The following is a 20,494-nucleotide window of genomic DNA, read 5'->3' on the forward strand; positions in this document are numbered from 1 at the left end:
ATTACCTTGATTCCAAAATCAGACAAAGACCCCACTAAAAAGGAGAACTATAGACCATTTTCCCTGATGACCATGGATGCAAAAATCCTCAAGAAGATACTAGCCAACTGGATCCAAGGATACATTAAAAGAATTATTCACCACGACCAAGTGGGATTTATACCTGGGATGCAGGGCTGGTTCAATATCTGCAAAACAATCAATGTGATTCGTCACATCAATAAAAGAAAGGACAAGACCCACAAGATCCTCTCAATAGATGCAGAACAAGCATTTGACAAAATACAACATCCTTTCTTGATAAAAACCCTCAAGAAAGTAGGGATAGAAGGATCATACCTTGAGATCATAAGATCATAAGATCATAAAAGCCATATAATGCTAATATCCTCAATGGAGAAAAACTGAGAGCTTTCCCCCTAAGGTCAGGAACAAGACAGGTCAGACAACACAAAGAAATAAATGGCATCTAAATTGGCCAGGAGGAGGTCAAACTTTCACTCTTTGCAGATGACATGATACTGTATGTGGAAAACCCAAAAGATTCCACCAAAAAACTGCTATAACTGATCCATGAATTCAGCCAAGTTACAGGATATAAAATCAATGCACAGAAATCGGTTGCATTCCTATACACCAACAATGAAGCAACAGAAAGAAAAATCAAGGAATTGATCCCATTTACAATTGCACCCAAACCCATAAAATACCTAGGAATAAATCTAACCAAAGAGGTGAAAAATCTCTACACTGAAAACTATAGAAAGCTTATGAAAGAAATCGAAGAAGACACAAAAAAAATGGAAAATGATTCCATGCTCCTGGATAGGAAGAACAAATATTGTTAAAGAACAAATATTATTAAAATGTCAATACTACCCAAAGCAATCTACATATTCAATGCAATGCCTATCAAAATAACACTAGCATTCTTCATAGAACTAGAACAAACAATCGTAAATTTGTATGGAACCATAAAAGACCCTGAATAGCCAACGCAATCTTTTTTTTTTTTATTTAAAAAAAAATTTTTTTTTTCAACGTTTATTTATTTTTGGGACAGAGAGAGACAGAGCATGAACGGGGGAGGGGCAGAGAGAGAGGGAGACACAGAATGGGAAGCAGGCTCCAGGCTCTGAGCCATCAGCCCAGAGCCCGACGCGGGGCTCGAACTCACGGACCGCGAGATCGTGACCTGGCTGAAGTCGGACGCTTAACCAACTGTGCCACCCAGGCGCCCCCCAACGCAATCTTGAAAAAGAAAACCAAAGCAGGAAGCATCACAATCCAGGACTTAGAGCTGTATTACAAAGCTGTAATCATCAAGACAGTATGGTAGTGGCACAAGAACAGACACTCAGATCAATGGAACAGAATACAGAACCCAGAAATGGACCCACAAACGTATGGCCAACAGATCGTTGACAAAGCAGGAAAGAATATCCAATGGAACAAAGACAGTCTCTTTGGCAAGTGGTGCTGGGAAAACTGGACAGTGACATGCAGGAGAATGAACCTGGACCACTTTCTTACATCATACACAAAAATAAACTCAAAATGCATGAAAGACCTCAATGTAAGACAGGAAGCCGTCAAAATGCTCGAGGAGAAAGCAGGCAACAACCTCTTTGACCTTGGCCGCAGCAACTTCTTACTCAACACATCTCCGGAGGCAAGGGAAACAAAAGCAAAAATGAACTATTGGGACCTCATCAAAATAAAAAACTTCTGCACAGAGAAGGAAACAATCAGCAAAACTAAAAGGCAACTGATGGAATGGGAGAAGATATTCACAAATGACATATCAGATAAAGGGTTAGTATCCAAAATCTATAAAGAACTTCTCAAACTCAACACCCAAAAAACAAATAATCCAGTGGAGAAATGGGCAAAAGACATGAATAGACACTTCTCCAAAGAAGACATCCAGATGGCCAACTGACACATGAAGAAATGGTCAACATCACTCCTCATTAGGGAAATGTAAGTCAAAACAGCAATGATATACTTCGCACCTGTCAGAATGGCTAACATCAACAACTTAGGCAACAGAAGATGTTGGTGAGGATGTGGAGAAAAAGGAACCCTCTTGCTCTGCTGGTGGGAATGCAAACTGGTGCAGCCACTCTGGAAAACAGTATGGAGGTTCCTCAAAAAATTAAAAATAGAACGACCCTACGACCCAGCAATTGCACTACTGGGTATTTATCCAAGGGATACAGGTATGCTGTTTTGAAGGGACACATGCACCCCAATGTTTATAGCAGCACTATCAACAATAGCCAAAGTATGGAAAGAGCTCAAATGCCCATCGATGGATGAATGGATAAAGAAGATGTGGTATACATATATAATGGAGTATTATTCGAGAATCAAAAAGAATGAAATCTTGCCGTTTGCAACTATGTGGATGAAACTAGAGGGTATTATGCTAAGCAAAATTAGTCAATCAGAGAAAGATAAATATCATTTGACTCCATTGGTATGAAGAATTTAAGATACAAAACAGATGAACATAAGGGAAGGGAAGCAAAAATAATATGAAAACAGAGAGGGGGACAAAACATAAGAAACTTAAATATGGATGGGGCGCCTGTGTGGCTCAGTCAGTTGAGCGTCCAACTTTGGCTCAGGTCATGATCTCGTGGTTGACGAGTTCGAGCCCCTCATCGGGCTCTATGCTGATGGCTCGGAGCCTGGAGCCTGCTTCAGATTCTGTGTCTCCCTCTCTCTCTGCCCCTCCCCAACTCATGCTCTGTCTCTCTCTGTCTCAAAAATAAATAAACATTAAAAAAATTATTAAAAAAAGAAAATTAAATATGGAGAGCAAACAAAGGGTTACTGGAAGGTTTTGGGAGGGGGTGTGGGCTAAATGGGTAAGGGCATGAAGGAATCTACTCCTGAAATCATTGTTGCACTATATGCTAACTAAACTTGGATGTAAATTTTAAAAATTAAAAAAAGAACATGATAAAAATAAAAAATAAAAAATAATAAAATAAAAACACACACATAACAAAAAACCAAAAACTGAGTCCATAGATTCAGAGAACAGATTGGTGATTGCCAGAGGTGAGTGGTAGGAAATGTTAAAAATGGGGGAAGATGGTCAAAAGATTGTACAACTCCCGGTTAAAAATAAATAAGCCTTAGAGATGTAATATGCAACATAATGACTATAGTTAACATACTGTATTATATATGTGAAAGCTGCTAAGAGGGTATATCTTTTTTTAATGTTGATTTTTGAGAGAGAGAGAGAGAGAGAGAGCGTGAGCAGGGGAAGCAGAGAGACAGGGGAACAGAGGATCCAAAACAGGCTCTGCACCGACAGCAGAGAGCCCAATGGGGGGGCTCGAACTCACAAACTGTGAGATCATGATCTGAGCTGAAGTCGGACGCTTAACCACCTGAGCCACCCAGGCACCCCTATATCGCAATTTTTATTTTATTTTATTTTTTTTATTAAATTTTTTTTAATGTCTATTTATTATTGAGAGACAGAGACACAGAGTGTGAGCAGGGGAGGGGTAGAGAGAGGGGGAGACACAGAATCTGAAGCAGGCTCCAGGCTCTGAGCTGTCAGCCCAGAGCCCGATGCGGGGCTTGAACTCACAGAGTGTGAGATCATGACCCGAGCTGAAGTCGGTTGCCTAACCAACTGAGCCACCCAGGCGCCCCTATATCTCAATTTTTAAATAGAACCAGGGAACAAGAGAAGAAACCCAGGCAGCTCACGCTGCTAAACACAGCGCTTCCCTGACATGGTACTGATTCAATCACTTCCGAGCTCAGATGCAGAGTTTTGTTACTTAGATAGTAACACACTACATACTAAGTAAAGAATATTTTAGTTACATGTTACTTAAAACAGAACAACCCCCACCCTCTCCAAAACACAGTGTTTCACAGATCTATCACCCCTGCATCAATCTGCAAAGAGCTCAGTTAGACACTGTTTCAACATAGGCAACTAGAAAAAGTTGGACACCTAGGACACCGCGGCTAAACGGTACAACAAGCTTTAGAAGAGAGGTCGTTAGGCTGACTTTATTCCAGAGGGGGCTTGTGAGACACAGGTTTCAATCCATGGCACTAAGCCAAAGAGCCCATATGCTAAACATTTCTCCACGACATCGCTGTTCTGAGTCAACTATGCACCCAGCTCCAGTGGGTTGGTTTCCACGCATACCAATAAGAGAGGAAAGAGCACCTGCTGACCAGAAATTCACAGAGATGTCACTGCACTGACTCAACCTCTCCCAGAGCTCTTTCAAACGTGGAGTCTCAGGGCGCCTGGGTGGCTCAGTTGGTTAAGCATCCAACTTTGGCTTGGGTCATGATCTCACAGCTCATGGGTTCAAGCCCCGCGTCCGGCTCTGTGCTGACTGCTCGGAGCCCGAAGCCTGCTTCGGATTCTGTGTCTCCCTCTCTCTCTGCCCCTCCCCCGCTGCACTCCGTCTCTGTCTCTGTCTCTGTCTCTCAAAAATAAATAAAAAACATTTAAAAATTTTTAGAAAAACACTGAGTTTCGACACATGTCGCAAACGACAAAATACACGAGTCACACAACGTTAAACACGGTGGATATCACTATATTTAATCATTCATGCACCTAGTCCTTCAAACACAGAGTGCCAACACTGATCACTAAAAACGGAGTGCACACACAACCATGTGCTAACGTCACTAAAGAGGAGTAAATGATGCATAAATTCTTTTTTTATATGTTGAAAAATTTATATTTAGATTTAGCCAGCTGGGCTTAGCTCAGATGATCCCAATTTTGCTGGCAACGTCCAAAGCATCATAGTCAGGAGTCAGCCGAACATATGCCTTCTTCTCTCCATCGGGCCTGATCAGCGTGTTGACCTTGGCCACGTCAGCGTCCTAGAACTTCTTCGTAGCCTGTTTGATCTGGTGCTTGTTGCCCTGGACGTCCACAATGAACACAAGTGTGCTGTGTTCTCTATGTTCTCCATGCCTGACGCGGAAGTCAGGGGGAACTTGGTGATGGCATAGCGGTCAAGCTTGTTTCTCCTGGGGGTGCTCTTTGGAGGCTATCTGGGCTGCCTTCGGAATGTAGATGCGGATCTTCTTTTCCGTATGGGACTTTGGACACCTTTCAGCACAGCTTTCTCGGCTTTCAAAGCCTTTGCGGGCTTTGGCTTTGGGAAGGGCAAGGGCTTCCTCCTCCTCTTTCAGTTCCATCCTCATGAAAGGGCCATGATGGACCAATTCTTAATCATAATGGTTCCCAGAGACTTCACCACGACAAAGAAAACATGCACCTAGTTCTGACAGGACAGAGTTTCAACAGATGTCAGCAAGGGACATGTGTGACAGAGAACTGAACACAGCGATTCAGTCATCTCTGTACTAAATCGGTCACGCCCAGAGCTCTGATGAACAGAGTCTCAATATATGGCGATAAAGAAATGAGTACACACGCACACCGTGTCACAGGCATCCTTTCACACGGACATCTATGTACCAGGTCAGTCACCACCTGTCGTACTTGTGTGAGTTTCAACATATGGCACGAGGTCCGGAGCAAATGTACCACACAGGGCTCCACAGAATGCATCAGGCAGACGTCGTATACTAAATATTCAGGCCCCCAGCTCTGTTCTGCAAAGTTTCCACTTCTGGAAAGGAGTATGTGCATAAACACGCTCTTTTACAGGGATGTCCCGCCAAGGAATAAATCACACACGCTGGCCTATTATTCCAATGTCAACATGCATCAGTTGGTGACATGCACCATGCATTTCTAAGCAGTTTTTCACAGAGACTTCACTTTCTGGAATCAATCATGTACCCAAGCTTTATATATACATATATATATATATATATATATATACACACACACACACACATATATACATATATGTATATATATGTGTATATATATGTATATATACACACACACACACATATATATATATATAATATCATGTACCCAATATATATATTGGGTATATATTGGGTATATATACCCATATATAATAATCATGTACCCCAGCTTTATATATATATATGCATATATATATACACATATTTATTTATTTATTTATTTATTTATTTATTTATTTATTTAAATAATGGTTTCTAGATCATAGAATAGTTTTTCCTTTTAATTTTTTCAATGTTTACTTATTTTAGAGACAGAGTGTGAGCGGGGGGGGGGGGGGGGGGGGGGGGGGGCAGGGCAGAGCAGAGGGAGACACAGAACCCGAAGCAGGCTCCGGGCTCCGAGCTGTCGGCCCAGAGCCCGATGTGCAGCCCGAACCCACGAGACACAAGATCATGACCTGCGCCAAAGTCGGACGCTTTACCTACCGAGCCACCCAGGCGCTCCCCTATGCTATTTTTAAAACACTTCAAGCATGCGCCACCAAGAAAGGTATACATCCGTCGCAAGTTGCTAAACACAGTAGGTGTGTCTGTGATTCGGAACAGTGCTGTCTCCGATACACTGTGGTTAGTGCCGTGTGGCACATGCACCTTTTCTTCAGTGACACGTGCTGAAACTTGGCTCTTAAGAGCGAGGCGTGTGATTGATTCAGTATATGATTCCTCTGTGAAGCAGTGTTTTTAGCACTGGGTGGTGCACGAATGAATTGCTTTGTTGAGATATGTGGGAACGCTGCGTTTAACAGGGCATGGTGTGTAATAGGTTTGTGAAACACTGTATTTAGTTGTACTGTTTCACGGATGTACTTGCTTAACAGTATATGTTAAAACTTGGCGTTTAACAGAGTCCAGTGTATTTAGATTCTGTGTAGCATGTCTCTGTGTTTAACACTAGTATCGTGGGATTTATGTAGACCTTTCCTTAATGACGTATGTGAAAATTCTGTGTTCAGGGCCCTTGGGTGGCTTAGTCTGTTAAGCATCCAGACTGTCGACTTCAGCTCAGGTTGAACTCACGGGTTTGTGAGTTTAAGCCCCGCATCGGGCTCCATGCTGACAGTGCAAAGCCTGCTTGGGATTCTCTCTCTCTCTCTCTCTCTCTCTCTCTCTCTTTCTCTGCTTCTCCCCCTCTTGCACACGCCTGCTCTCTCTCACTCAAAATAGATAAATAAACATTAAAAAAAAAAGAAATTATATGCAAGAATCAAATGGTGGGGGGGTTGCCTGCATGGCTCAGTCAGTTGAGCATCCGACTTTGGCTCAGGTCATGGTCTCAGAGTCTAAGATTTCAAGCCCCTCATTGGGCTCTGTGCTGACGGCTCAGAGCCTGGAGCCTGCTTTGGATTCTCTGACTCCCTCTGTGTCTGCCCCTCCCCTGCTTGTGCGCACTCTCTCTTTCTCTATCAAAAATAAATAAGCATTAAAAAAAAAAGACATACTGAAGAATATTCTTCAGGCTGAAAGCAACTAAACTCATATGGAAATTCATACACACACACACACACACACACACACACACACACAAACACAGAACTGATAAAGGTATCTCTAATCATAAAAAATTATATAAATGCATATTTCATCTACTCTTTTCCCTTAACTGATTTACAAATTAAGTTTTAAATCGATGATCAACATATAAGAGCTGAATCCATGAAACTTTTAGGAGAAAACATAGGGGTGAATCTTCATGACTTTGGATTTAGCAGTTGATTCCTATATAACACCAAAAGCACAAGTAACAAAAGAAACACAGATAAATTGGACTCCATAAAAATTAAAAATGTCTGTGCATCAAAGGACACCGTTAAGAAAGGGCAAGGACAACTTATAGTATGAGAAAAAACATTTGCAAATCATATTTGATAAAGGTCTAGTATCTAGAATATATAAAGAACTCTTCTCCAAAGAAGATGTACGAATGGCCAATAAGCCTATGAAAAGATGCCCAGCATCATTAATCATTAGGGGGATGCAAAATGAAGATCACAATGAAATATCATTACAACCTATGAGAATGGCTATTAGTAAACAAAACAAAACAAAACAAAAACACAGGGCTGCCAAGGGTTTGGAATAGTTGAATCCCTTGTGCACTGCTGGTGGGAATGGAGAACACTGCCAACTACAGACAAAATGGTGGTTCCTGAGAACATTAAATACAAAATTAATATGCGATATTTGTAGCAGCATTACCAACAACAGGTAGAAATGTCAAATATCCCCCCACAAATGAATGGAGAAACAAATACGTATATACACATGATGGAATATTATTTTTTTTTAATTTTTTAAACATTTATTTATTATTGAGAGACAGAGAGAGACAGAGCATGAGCAAGGGAGGGGCAGAGAGAGAGAGGGAGACACAGAATCTGAAGCAGGCTCCGGGCTCCGAGCCGTCAGCACAGAGCCCGACGCGGGGCTTGAACTCACGGACCGCGAGATCATGACCTGAGCCCAAGTCGGACACTTAACCGACTGAGCCACCCAGGCGCCCCGACAATGGAATATTATTAGGCCATAAGCAGGAACTTTATGCTAAGTGAAATAAGCTAGACACAAAACAATGAATACTGTCTGATTCCACTTATATGAGTACTTAGAATAATCAGATTCATAGAGACAGAAGGGAGGGTGGTGGTCACCAGGGGCTGGGGGGGAGGGAGGGATGGGAAGATATGATTTAATGGGTCTGAAGTTTCCGTGTGAGATCATGAGAAAAGTCCTGGAGATGGATGGCGGTGATGTCTGCACGAGGACGTGAATGTACTCAATGCCACAGAATTGTACGCTGAGAGTTAAAATGGTCAAGCTTATGTTATGTGGATCTTACCACCATAAAAATAAATAGATTTTTTAACTGAAAAAGAAATGTTAAAGGGCGCTGCGTGAATTGCAACTCGCAATCCATTGCTGCGTCGTGGGGAAAGGATACAAGGCTGGGCTGGGAGGAGATGTCTGCTGCAATCCCCTCTCTTCTGCTGAGGGAGGGTGGGTTACAGACAGGGCTCAGCCCTCAGTAGAAGGTGAGGTCTGACCACCTCTTTCTTTAAAAAAGCCACACCCTTGGGGCGCCTGGGTGGCTCAGTCGGTTGAGCGTCCGACTTGGGCTCAGGTCACAATCTCACGGTTCGTGAGTTCGAGCCCCGCATCAGGCTCTGTGCTGACGGCTCAGGGCCCAGAGCCTGCTTCGGATTCTGTGTCTCCCTCTCTCTCTGCCCCTCCCCTGCTCGTGCTCTGTCTCTCTCTCAAAAATAAATAAAGATTAAAAATAAATAAATAATAAAAAAGCCACACCCTTGTGGAATTAGAGGATAATCTCTAGATTCCGGAAGGAGTTGGCTATATAGACATTAAAGCTAACGGCAATGCTTCCATCCATGGTAGGTGTGAGGGGAGCGGGGGAGGCTGGCTGAGTTCTACAGGAGATGGAGGGGAAATAGGTCTGTGAGCCTTTCTGCTTCACCCGGAGAATGAGCCTGCCCTGAGCCAGCCTGGCCCACTTGGATGGCTTAAGGAGCCGCAGTAGTGGCTGTGACACTTGGGGCCCTGCCTGGCGAGGTGCTGTGCCTAAACCCTTGAAGACTGTGGCCAACACAGCCTGCCCTACCCCCACCGCCTGGACCCAGCTCCCATCTGACCCACTCCGCCCAGCTCATGCCAGGGAAGAAGTGGTAAGGACCAGAGGGGCAGTGGGCAGGGCTGAGTGCAGACAGGCATGCTCCTGGCCGGCTGCGGTCCTCTTACAGGGCCCAAATTAGTTTGGCCTCCTGGGAAGATCTGCATCTCTGGAGCCCAGATCTTGAGCTGTGGTTGGGGTGATTTACGATAGTAACAATTAAGAATGGTAAACAGTCCCTGTTTGTGGCCAGCTCCCTTTGAAAGAGAATGCTCCTAGGTTTTTTTTTTTGCGTCTGGGGAAACTGAGACAGGGAGAGCAACAGTGTATGGGACACGGGCACACAGCGGGTAAGTGGCCCAGCTAGAACCCTGGCCACGCCCGCTCCACAGCCCCTGTGCTAGGCAAAAAAAAACCAACCTGTTACAGGATTTGGGCGTTGGGTGGGTCATTTGGTGAAGGGTTCAAGGAAGCCATGGATTTGGTCCAGATGGAGTGCTATTAGAAAGCCGGTGACAGCTTTATCCTTGGGCACTTCGTGGGATGGACGGTGGCCTTATTTGCATCTGTTCTTAGATGAAATTATGAAGCAGCTTTGTTTTGTTTCATTTTTACCCCTGGTCTCAGAGTAACCTCTGAGGCTGGTAAGTCTATGAAGGTCCTTACATCCAACAGAACAAAATGGCCTGGCTGTGAGCCTCAGACGGGCTCATGATCATGCTGAGATCTAGCTACAACTGTTAGATCAGTTCCAGATGTCAGGGGCTGCTTTTCCCCTCTCAGTTTCTCTTTTGGCCAAGGACAGATGACGTCAGGCTCCAGGACATGAATTCATGATGTCTAGATTTTCACTCTTGTCAAGATGTTGTTGATTAAGATCAAAAACCCGTGCATCAAACATACTCCATAGTTGACCCAAGGTCAATCTCTGTTTTTCTCTCTGTCGTAGGACCTGATGTGACAGTGACCGCGCAGTAGCATTTAAAACTCTGGACGGGACAGGGGCGCCTGGGTGGCTCAGTCGCTTAAGCGTCCAACTTCAGCTCAGGTCAGGATCTCACAGCTCATGGGTTCGAGCCCCGTGTCGGGCTCTGTGCTGACAGCTCAGAGCCTGGAGCCTGCTTCAGATTCTGCGTCTCCCTCTCTCTCTGCCCCTCCCCGACTCATGCTCTGTCTCTCTCTCTCTCTCAAAAATAAATAAACATTAAAAAACTTTTTTTAATAAAAAAACCCACAACTCTGGACAGGACATATAAATTGACAGTAAAATAGGCAATTAACACAAACAAAATGACTATTAATGCCTGTAATAGGTCTCAAAGCCAATAGGTCCCACAATCTAGTGGGTCTGTTTTAGAGAGTCAGGTCTTTTCCTTTAGCCAATCACGGGCCTTTCTACTTGCCCCATAGCACTTACATAGGTAACAAGATGTACTTTAGCGTTAGCTCCCCGTGACTAGCTAAGAGCAAATCAAAGCTTATAGGATTGCCATGCTATGCATTGCCATGCTAATGCATTTAGATTGGTTTGTTGGGCCTTCAGAACAGAAGTGTCATCTTTTATGACTTTTGTGAAGGTTAGAGAAAAGTGTGAACACCTTTTCTAGTTGTTTTGCTCCCTTTGTGGGCGTTGTATTTTGGGGAGTGTGCAGGAAATGAGAACCGATGATCCCTTCTGGAAGTTTTTAAGAATAATTTGTGTTTCTTTTGTTTTAGGAATTTCTGGATGTCCCTTTTAGGACACATGATTGACTACAGGGGTGGTGGTTTTAAATATCTGGATACCTCTAACAATTACTCAGGTTACACAGAATAAATTAGAATGTGGTAGACAAGTATAAGCCTGATGTCCATATGAGAAGTAATATCCTAGTGAAGTTTATATTATATTAGGAGGATAAATATCATTTCTTATAATAGGAATGAGCCAATTAGGACTGCGTTTCTAGATTTATGGTGTCTTGAGTCTTCGTGGATACCAATACAATATTTAAAATTGGCCTTCGGGGGCACCTGAGTGGTTCAGTAGGTTAAGTGTCCGACTTTGGGGTCACGTCACAATCTCATGGGTCATGAGTTGGAGCCCCGCTTCAGGCTCTGTGCTGACAGCTCAGGGCCTGGATCCAGCTTCAGATTCTGTCTCCCTCTCTCTTTGCCCCTCCCCCACTTGTGCTCTGTCTGTCTCAAATATAAATAAACATTAAAAAAATTTTTTTTAATTGGCCTTTTGCTTAGTGCCCCTAAGGAAGCTTTTTTCTTTTTTTTTTTTTTCCCCAGAAATCTGATTTGGAACTTGTAGACTGAATAGTCATTGGCACTCACGCAGGGCTGGGAAAAAATCCAGCATGGAAAGAGGCCTTGTAGTACATGAGACTAGATATTGTCTTTCTCGAAAGACTGCTGTACTTTGTTCTGGAAAACAGCTAAGCTACTAGAGATCCATTTGATCCTTTCAAGCTGTTCGTTAGAAGAAAATCCCACACTCTTTAAAGGAATTCAACAACATTTGGGACCTGACAATGGGACCTCACAAGGTCTAGCATTTAATTAAAAATCAGTAGGCCTTGGGGCACCTGGGTGGCTCAGTTGGTTCAGCACCAACTTCAGCTCAGGTCATGATCTCACAGCTCATGGGTTCAAGCCCCGTGTCAGGCTCTGTGCTGACAGCTCAGAGCCTGGAGCCTGCTTCAGATTCTGTATCTCTCTCTCTCTCTCTCTCTCTCTCTCTCTCTCTCTGTCCCTCCTCTGCTCACACTCTCTCAAAAATAAATAAACGTTAAAAAATTTTTTTTAAAAATCAGTAGGCGTGGGGAGCCTCAGTGGCTCAGTCAGTTAAGTGGCGAGCTCTTGATTTCAGCTTAAGTCATGATCTCGGGGTTGTGGGATCAAGCCCTGCGTAGGGCTCTGCACTGAGTGTGGACTCTGCTTGAGATTCTTTCTCTACTCCCCCCACCCCCTGCTTCACTTGTGTACTCTCTTTCTCTCTCTCTCTCTCAAATATAAATAAATAAGTAAATATCAGTAGGCCTGACTCAAAAAGGGGAAAAATCCTGTCACAGGCTACGATGTGGATGCACCTTAAAGACGTTCTGCTAAATGAAATAAGCAAATCACAAGAGGACAAATATTGCATGATTCCAATCATATGAGGTCCCCAGAGTACTCAGACTCATAGAGACAGAAAGTAGAGTGGTGGCTGCCAGGGCTGGGTGGGGGGGTGGGGGGAGGGACATTATTTTTTAAGGGAGACAGGGTTTCAGCTTTGCAAGTTTGGAGTTTGACAGTGATGGTCACACAGTAATGTGAATGTAGTTAACACATTGACTAGCACACTGAACGGCACACTTAGAAAACAGTTACGATGGTAAATTTTGTGTTATATATATTTTACCAGTATTTAATTTTTTTTTTCCAGGAAAAAATCCATAGGCATGGAAAGAAGCGGGAAGATATTACCCATAATCAAGGGGATAATCTCTCAGGAGAAGCAGATCGCTAAGTGGCAGAGATGAGGCAATTAATAGACAAAGACACAGAAACAGTTATAAATATCCTCTGTGTACTCAAGAATGCAGAGGATCGGGAGTGAAAAAGAAGATACTTTAAAAAGAAAGACTAGATGGGATTTACAGCAGAGTGGATATTAGAGAGTAAAGATCAGAGAAGGCAAATACACAGACGGGAGAAAAGAACATCAAGGACTTGTCGGACAATAGCAAATGGTCCAGCGTTCATGTCACTGAAGTCCCAGAATGAGAAGAGGCAGGAAAAACTTCAAAGAATAATGTCCTGAAATATTCTGAATTTGACAGAAACCAACAGATCGAGGTTCAGTGAACCTGAAGCCACAAGGAAACATAAAGAAAACCACATCAAGGCACGTCCGATTAATAATTACTTTAAATGTAAATGGCCTAAAGACTGCAAACAAAAGGCAGGTATTATCAGACTGGGTAAAAAAGCAAGACCCAAAATATGCCCTCTATAAGAACCACGCTTTAAATATAAAGACACGGCTGGTGAAAAGTGCGAGAATGAAAGAGATATACCAGCCAAGCACTCCATAATACACACATGAAGTAGCTGTATCAGTATCAGACAGAGAAGACCGCAAAAGGACTATTAGCAGGGTGATAGGGAAACATTTCATAATATGCTGCATTCAGGGGAGGACAGGACATTCCTGAATATGCACGCACGTAAATAACAGGACTTCGAAATGCGTGAGGCAGAAACTGATAGAATTGCCAGGGGAAGTAGACCACCATTTATGCGCATCCTATTTAGAATATATTTATAAATAATCCACCATTATAGTTAGAAATGTTCACATCCCTCTCTCAGTAGTTGATAACTGTAGATAAAATCGGTAGGGACACAGAAGGTTTAGCAATGCTGTAAACAATGTTGACCTAATTACCATTTTTTTTAAAAGACTCCACCCAAAAGCAAGAGTTCTCAACGGTTCCTCTTTCTCTGTGGTTCCCTCCCTGGCTGAGGAACAGCATTCTTACTCTCTCCTGATTCCCGAGTAAATCCGCAGGGGACATGCTTGCTGTGCACGTGAGAACCTACCGTATTCTGTGCTCCAATGGAGTGTTTGTGGACCTCCCTGGACAAAAGGCTGACCCGGCGACCCTGTGCCTCCTGAAAGAAAGGGGGAATCGCAGAGTGGCAGTCTCAGACCATGCTGGAAAAGCACCCAGCTGAGACAGATCCATGCACCACTCTGGGGCTTTGGGATTTAGTATCCTGGTTTAACTGGGGATATAGAACTGATAAAAATACCTTACCGAAAAGGTAAGCCAGGGCCATGTGGAAAACCAGATCCTTCGTCAAGGGCTCAGCTGGAGAAAATCAAACACGTTATTGAAAAAAATCAGAAAACAAGCCATCATTTTTTCAAAGGGACACTCACTCTGTCATATTCCCATACCTCCAGCAAGGAGGGAAGGTGACCTTGAGATAGAGGGTTGGCCCCTGTAGGGCTTTGTACCAGATCTGAGAGAGGTGAATGAGTTTGTCGTTTCATTAAGCTCCATGGTCCCCCTGCAACTTTTCTGACTTTGATTCTGTCGCCTACAGTTTTTCTCTACATTCTGCTGTGTTTTTTTCTTTCTTCTGTTCCTCTAGCTAATGAGTTCCAATTCCCATTTGCTTTTACCTTTGAAGGAGTCCAGTGTTCAGAGCAAAATGTTCCTCAGGATTTGGGGGACTTCTACTGTTTTGTCTAGCCCGTTTAGGGAAATCTGTCTCGCCGAGCGATCTATAATTATTCGGTATGGGGATGATTTGCTGGTAGCTTCAGAAACTGAAGTGTAACGCAGAAGTGATACTTGGGCTTCTCGCCATTCCTCACCTGGCAGGGACATACGGCCTCACTAGACAAACTGCAATATTGCCAAGCTGGGGTCACATATTTAGGGAATTTGTCGTGGAAGTCCACAAAGTGTTAGAATGCCGGAGTTAGCCAATTTCTCAGATGAAATAGCCAACAGCAACAACAACAACAACAACAAAGCAACAATTTGGGGGACAAGTGACATATTCTCCACGGTGGATTCCAGCTTTTTCAAGAGCGGGCAAATCCTCTGATAGACCAACCGACTGATAATACTCTAGACCCTTGTGTCGGATCCCTAGAATCCGCAGGAAGCTTTTGAACCATTGAAATTGGTCACGGTCTCTCCCCACGCTGTGAGGATTCCAAATTTTGAAAAAGCTTTCCACGTGATTTACCATGGAAACAAAGACACTGACTGCTGGCAGAATTGAGCTCTGAAGCTGGCATTTGACTCTAGACCGATAGCATTATTTCTCAGTTCTTCTGGATGCCTCCACGCCGTGGTGGTAGCAGCCACACTTATGCAAAGAGCTCAAGCCTTTCTTTGGATCATTTGACTTCTGTGTCTGTCCTGGACCGTCTTTTAAGTGCAGAAGCACTGCGGGTGCACAATCAGACCAGTAATGTGTCATCAACAAAATCATCTGAGTCAAACATCTGAGAGGAATTTTAAAGGCACTAGACTCTTACCAATGACGACCAAACAGGTGACCTTATCCGAAATGTATCAGAGACGTGCTGTCTGTCGGCAGAATTCTTTTCGGGCCACTGCCAAGGCGAGCACAGGAGACACTTGGTGGCAGTTCAATTCCATAGAATTGACACCTGTGGAAAGTAAGAGATCTTTGTCTCGTTATGTCTGCGGGATTTGCAGGTGACCTGACGTCCGCTGTCATTCAGGAGGCGTGCAAATCATGCTGGGATCTGCCCTGTCCCCTCAGCCCTGAAGGCAAGTGGAGTGGATGAATCCAACACTGCAAACTTCATTTAGAAGTCTATAGGTGAGGGGATGCCTGGGTGGCTCAGTCGGTCGAGCGTTTGACTCTTGCTTTTGGCTCAGGTCATGATCTCACGGTTCGTGGGATTGAGCCCCGCATCAGGCTCTGCTCTCTTTCTGCCCTCCCCTGTTCGTGCTCTCCCACTCTCTGTCTCTCTCTCAGAATAAATATTAAAAAAAAAAAAAAAGATGTCTATAGGTGAAAATGGCCTATAGCACCCCCTCAGAAAGTACGGTGTCTCTCCCTTTGAACTTATGAACTTCAGTTTGATAGGCTGATGAATTTGGGTCTGTGCCCAATTTGGTGGATCCTCTCATAATCATGTTCAATACTTAAAAGGGCTGTGAGACCTAAAATCATAAGGACCTGGAAGGGCCCATTGGAGGACATCGGAGGAGGCCTGCCATCCTCTGCTGGGGGGATTTCATGTACATAAAGGTGTTCCAGAGGAGGGGTGCCTAGGTGGCTTGGTCAGTTGGGTGGCCAACTCTTGATTTTGGCTCAGGAGATGATCCCAGGGGTGTGGGATCGAGCCCTACATCGGGCTCTATGTGGAGCATGGGGCCTGCTTAAGATTCTCTCTCTCCCCTCTGCCCCTCTCCCCACTCACATGCACACTCTCTCTATAATATCAATAAATAAGCAAGTAAGTAAATAAATAAATAAATAAACGGGATTCTAGAGGAAAGATGCCTGTCACCACACTGGGAGGGACCCTTTTACATGTTTTGATATGGTTATCAAACTGAAAGAAAAATCCAGTTGGATTCAGGCTTCTGATGTGCAGTCAGCATCTCAGGAGGAAGGGACTGGGGTTCCCACAAGGACTTGAAACAAGTTTTCTAGAATCACTGACATTGATATTGAGCTCAATAGAAAAGAGCTTGCTTTTTTTTTTTTTTTAAGAAAAGAGCTTTTCTAGTGAAATTATTATTATTATCATAATATTTGTTTAATGATTCAATCGAGTAGCATCTAATCCAGCAGATGGGAAGGAGCTCCACAGAGCTGTATGAAACAGAAGACTTTTATAAGCAGAAGGGAGCAGGAACAAGAAAGTTCTACCAGGCAGAAAAGCAAGTTGCTTATTACAAGGTCACTTTCCTCTAGGAGATTGCCAAGGGTCTATCAGTAAGGTCTGATTTCTAGAAGAGCCAAAACTCTAAGTTAAGTCTCAGTTTGTTGACATGGGCTTAGCATAAGCAATTCCATTTAGGGCCTGTTGTTTTTAACAAGTAAAACGAAAAGATATTTTTTCCTCCCTTACGTAATCAAATATTTGCTTTAAGTAAATTAAGCATATCGTTGGTACACACATTTAAAGACTCTTCTTCCTCAAGTCCATATTGTACTGAATTTTCTAATTTGTCCCAACGTGATTCTGATAATTACTTTGCTTCACATTTCCCCACACAATCGCTGAATATTTCAGTGGCTGCAAAATGCCAAGAGAAACAGAAATGGAGATCATTAGAAATTATGCTATTACAATAAAATAGTAACTAAAGGGTAAATAAAAATAAGGTTGAATTTCCTTTCCAAAAGGAATGAGATCTTTTCTCCTCCTTTTTCTTAGAACATTTCAGAGAGAAAACTTGTATTTGTAAAGAATTCCTGTGGTGCCTGGCTGACTCCGTTGGAAGAGTGTGTGAGTCTTGATCTCAGGGTTGTGGGTTCGAGCCCCGTGTTGGGTGTAGAGATCACTTAAATAAATAAGACTTTTTAAAAAATAATAAAATAAAGATAGAAAGAATTCCTCTGTCCTTTTCATACGCATGCAAATCTTATCAGAGGTTAAATAAGCCTCTTATCAGAATTAAAACCCAGGAATATTTTTCAGCAGGGCCTGGGAGCCATCTCTTTTCAATGTCAACATCAAGGAAGACAATGCCCCATCGCCCTGTCACTGTGGGAATCTAGCTGAGGCATCTCAACTACCTGCTCGTTGTAGAGGTACAAGAATTTTCTTTTCTTTCTTTCTTTTTTTTTCCCAGATAGAGGCCATTAACTCACACAGATGGCCACCCCAATGACCAGGGGAATGCAGAGTGAACTCAAAGCACGTACGTAGAGTGAGCAGGACTGTTGAGTCTCCTCACCCGACAAGTGCTCATACCTGGGAACATGCAAACAGGGGTTGTATCTGCTTGGCTTTAGGGAAGCAGAATGGGGAGGGTGCCTGGCTGGCTCAGTCGGTAGAGCATATGACCCTCGATTTGTAAGTTCAAGCCCCACATCGTGGTTGTTTGTTAATTAAAAATATAAAATCTTTTTTTAAAAAAATGGTGGGATTTCTTTTCTGTCTTAATAATTTTATTTTTTATGGTATTTTTTTTTCAACGTTTTTTTATTTATTTTTGGGACAGAGAGAGACAGAGCATGAACGGGGGAGGGGCAGAGAGAGAGGGAGACACAGAATCAGAAGCAGGCTCCAGGCTCTGAGCCATCAGCCCAGAGCCGGATGCGGGGCTCGAACCCACGGACCGCGAGATCGTGACCTGGCTGAAGTCGGACGCTTAACCGACTGCGCCACCCAGGCGCCCCAATAATTTTATTTTTTAAATAGCAGGTCACCTGGGACACAGGCCAGGCTGAGCTCATGCTTACTCAAAACCAGAACTATTCCTTTTCGACATTTGTAGGGAGGGTTTTCTGGGTTGGCAGGTTTTATTTTTAGAAATGAAAATACAACAGTGCAAGGGTCTGTCTTCAGTGTTACTGTAGAGGATAGTTTTACCCAATATTTCATGAGGCCATAAAACGGATGCAGCACTGTGTTTCCTTACTGCCCACCACCCAGCCAGGATTATTTCAGGTCCTCACCCCATTTCCGGGAGCAAATTTCCATGTTAGTGAGGGTAGGACAGGCTGTGGTGCAGTAATAAGTAAACCCATACATCTCACTCACTTCGTGCAAGTAGCGTTTCTTCCTTGCTCAGAGCATGGCTTATCGCAGATCTGGGCAGTTAGAGGGATCCCTGGGCCACGCGACCGAGGGGCTGCTCTAACAACCGCAGAATGGGAAGCATACAAACAACAAATATCTCTTTCCCACGGTCCCGGAGGTAGGGAAAGTCAGCATCAGGATGCCAGCAGATCTGGTGTGGTGGCTGGTGAGAGCCCACTTCCTGGTTCCTAGACGGCTGTGTCCTCACATGGGGGGTCGAGACTAGAGATCTCTCTGGGACTCTTTTATAAGGGTACTAATCCCATTTGTGAGGGCTCCACCTTCATGATCCAATCACCTCCCAAATGTCCCACCTCCTAATACCAACGCATGGTGGATTAGGATGGGTGGGGGGTGGGGTTCAGTCCACAGTAAGAGTTAAGAATGCAGGTTCCTTCAGGTAGTGGTTCCACCATCTCCAACATGAGGACTGGCCTCAGAAACTGGAGCCACAAGCCAAATCACCAGATCTCCAACCCTGAGAATCACCTGAGAATCTTAGAGTCAGTGACCTTCAACAGGTCAGTTGACGAAACCAGCCAGACGTCAGCACCCTGCTGGGACCTTGACCACAGAGTCGTGTGGGCTCTTGTGAATTCCAGAACTGACCTTGAAAGTCCAGGAAGCCCCCTAATTGGGTTTGGGACCCAACAGCTTGGCCGAGGAGCCTGGAGAGACTTGTGCGGTGAGGGCTCACCTGAGCAAGGAACCTGGCATCAGAAAACATTGGGTTCAAGTCTTGGCTTACGTCTGACTAGTCATGTGTCCGGGCTTCTGTAGAAATGGATACTCCATTGGTGGATACACCACATGCTGCATGAGATGGTGTGAAGACTTAAGGAAGCTGATGTTTGGGCGGATGCTCTGAACTACAGGGCACAAGACAAATGCTGTACAACTTAATACGACTCATCTTGCTTATGCAGAGCATTTCCACTTGCTTCCATTCAAAGTAGATCACGGCAACTCCTTGCAGCGCTATTGGGTGGGATTCTCGCTAGACGAAACCTTCCCTCAGGGTCTCCTCGGAGGCTTCCCCCATCCAAGTTCTAAGCCTGCCAGCCCCAAAGTCTGGGAGGTTGTGTAGCTCACGGGTTCACCACACGATGATGGCAGGGCCCCACAGATGCTTCTAGGAAGCTTTTCTGGGCACACACCAAAGTCTGGACCCTATCCCCACCTCTGCCCCAGTCTCCAAAAGTTAGGATCACCCTCGGCCCTCCGTCTTCGCCCCTCCTCTCCCCAACTCTGGCTTTGGGATTTCTTGGCATCATTATTTTGCCCCCAGCTTGCTAACTGAAGCTTCTACTGTGAAGCCACTTGTCCCACACCAAGTCCCTCTGTCTCAGTCCCTGCAACACTGCTTCCCAGAGCTGAACCAGAGTGGGAGGAAATCACCTAAGAAGAGCACCTGGATTTCAGGACAGCTGACCTTAAAAACTCTGCGGCGCCTGGGTGGCTCAGTCGGTTCAGCGTTCGACTTCAGCTCAGGTCATGATCTCGCGGTTCGCGAGTTGGAGCCCCACATCGGGCTCTCTGTGGTGACAGCTGGAGCCTGGAGCCTGCTTTGGATTCTGTGTCTCCCTCTCTCTCTGCCCCTCCCATGCTCATGCTCTGTCTCTCAATAATAAATGAACATTAAGAAACAACAAAAAACTCTTCTGATG

At 44.2% G+C, this 20,494-nt stretch overlaps 1 long non-coding RNA gene across 1 annotated transcript in view; it reads left to right on the forward strand.

The window, feature by feature from the left end:
* LOC122485023 overlaps positions 1 to 18,116 on the forward strand; it is a 69,481-nt gene extending 51,365 nt beyond the window's left edge. The window contains exons 2-4 of the long non-coding RNA XR_006297770.1: positions 12,954 to 15,883; positions 17,724 to 17,833; positions 17,875 to 18,116. This is a non-coding gene — a long non-coding RNA (uncharacterized LOC122485023). The remainder of the gene's footprint in view (positions 1 to 12,953; positions 15,884 to 17,723; positions 17,834 to 17,874) is intronic.
* Positions 18,117 to 20,494: the final 2,378 nt, after the last annotated feature.

Source organism: Prionailurus bengalensis, chromosome E1 (genome assembly GCF_016509475.1).
Source record: "Prionailurus bengalensis isolate Pbe53 chromosome E1, Fcat_Pben_1.1_paternal_pri, whole genome shotgun sequence".
NCBI classification, from domain to species: domain Eukaryota; kingdom Metazoa; phylum Chordata; class Mammalia; order Carnivora; family Felidae; genus Prionailurus; species Prionailurus bengalensis.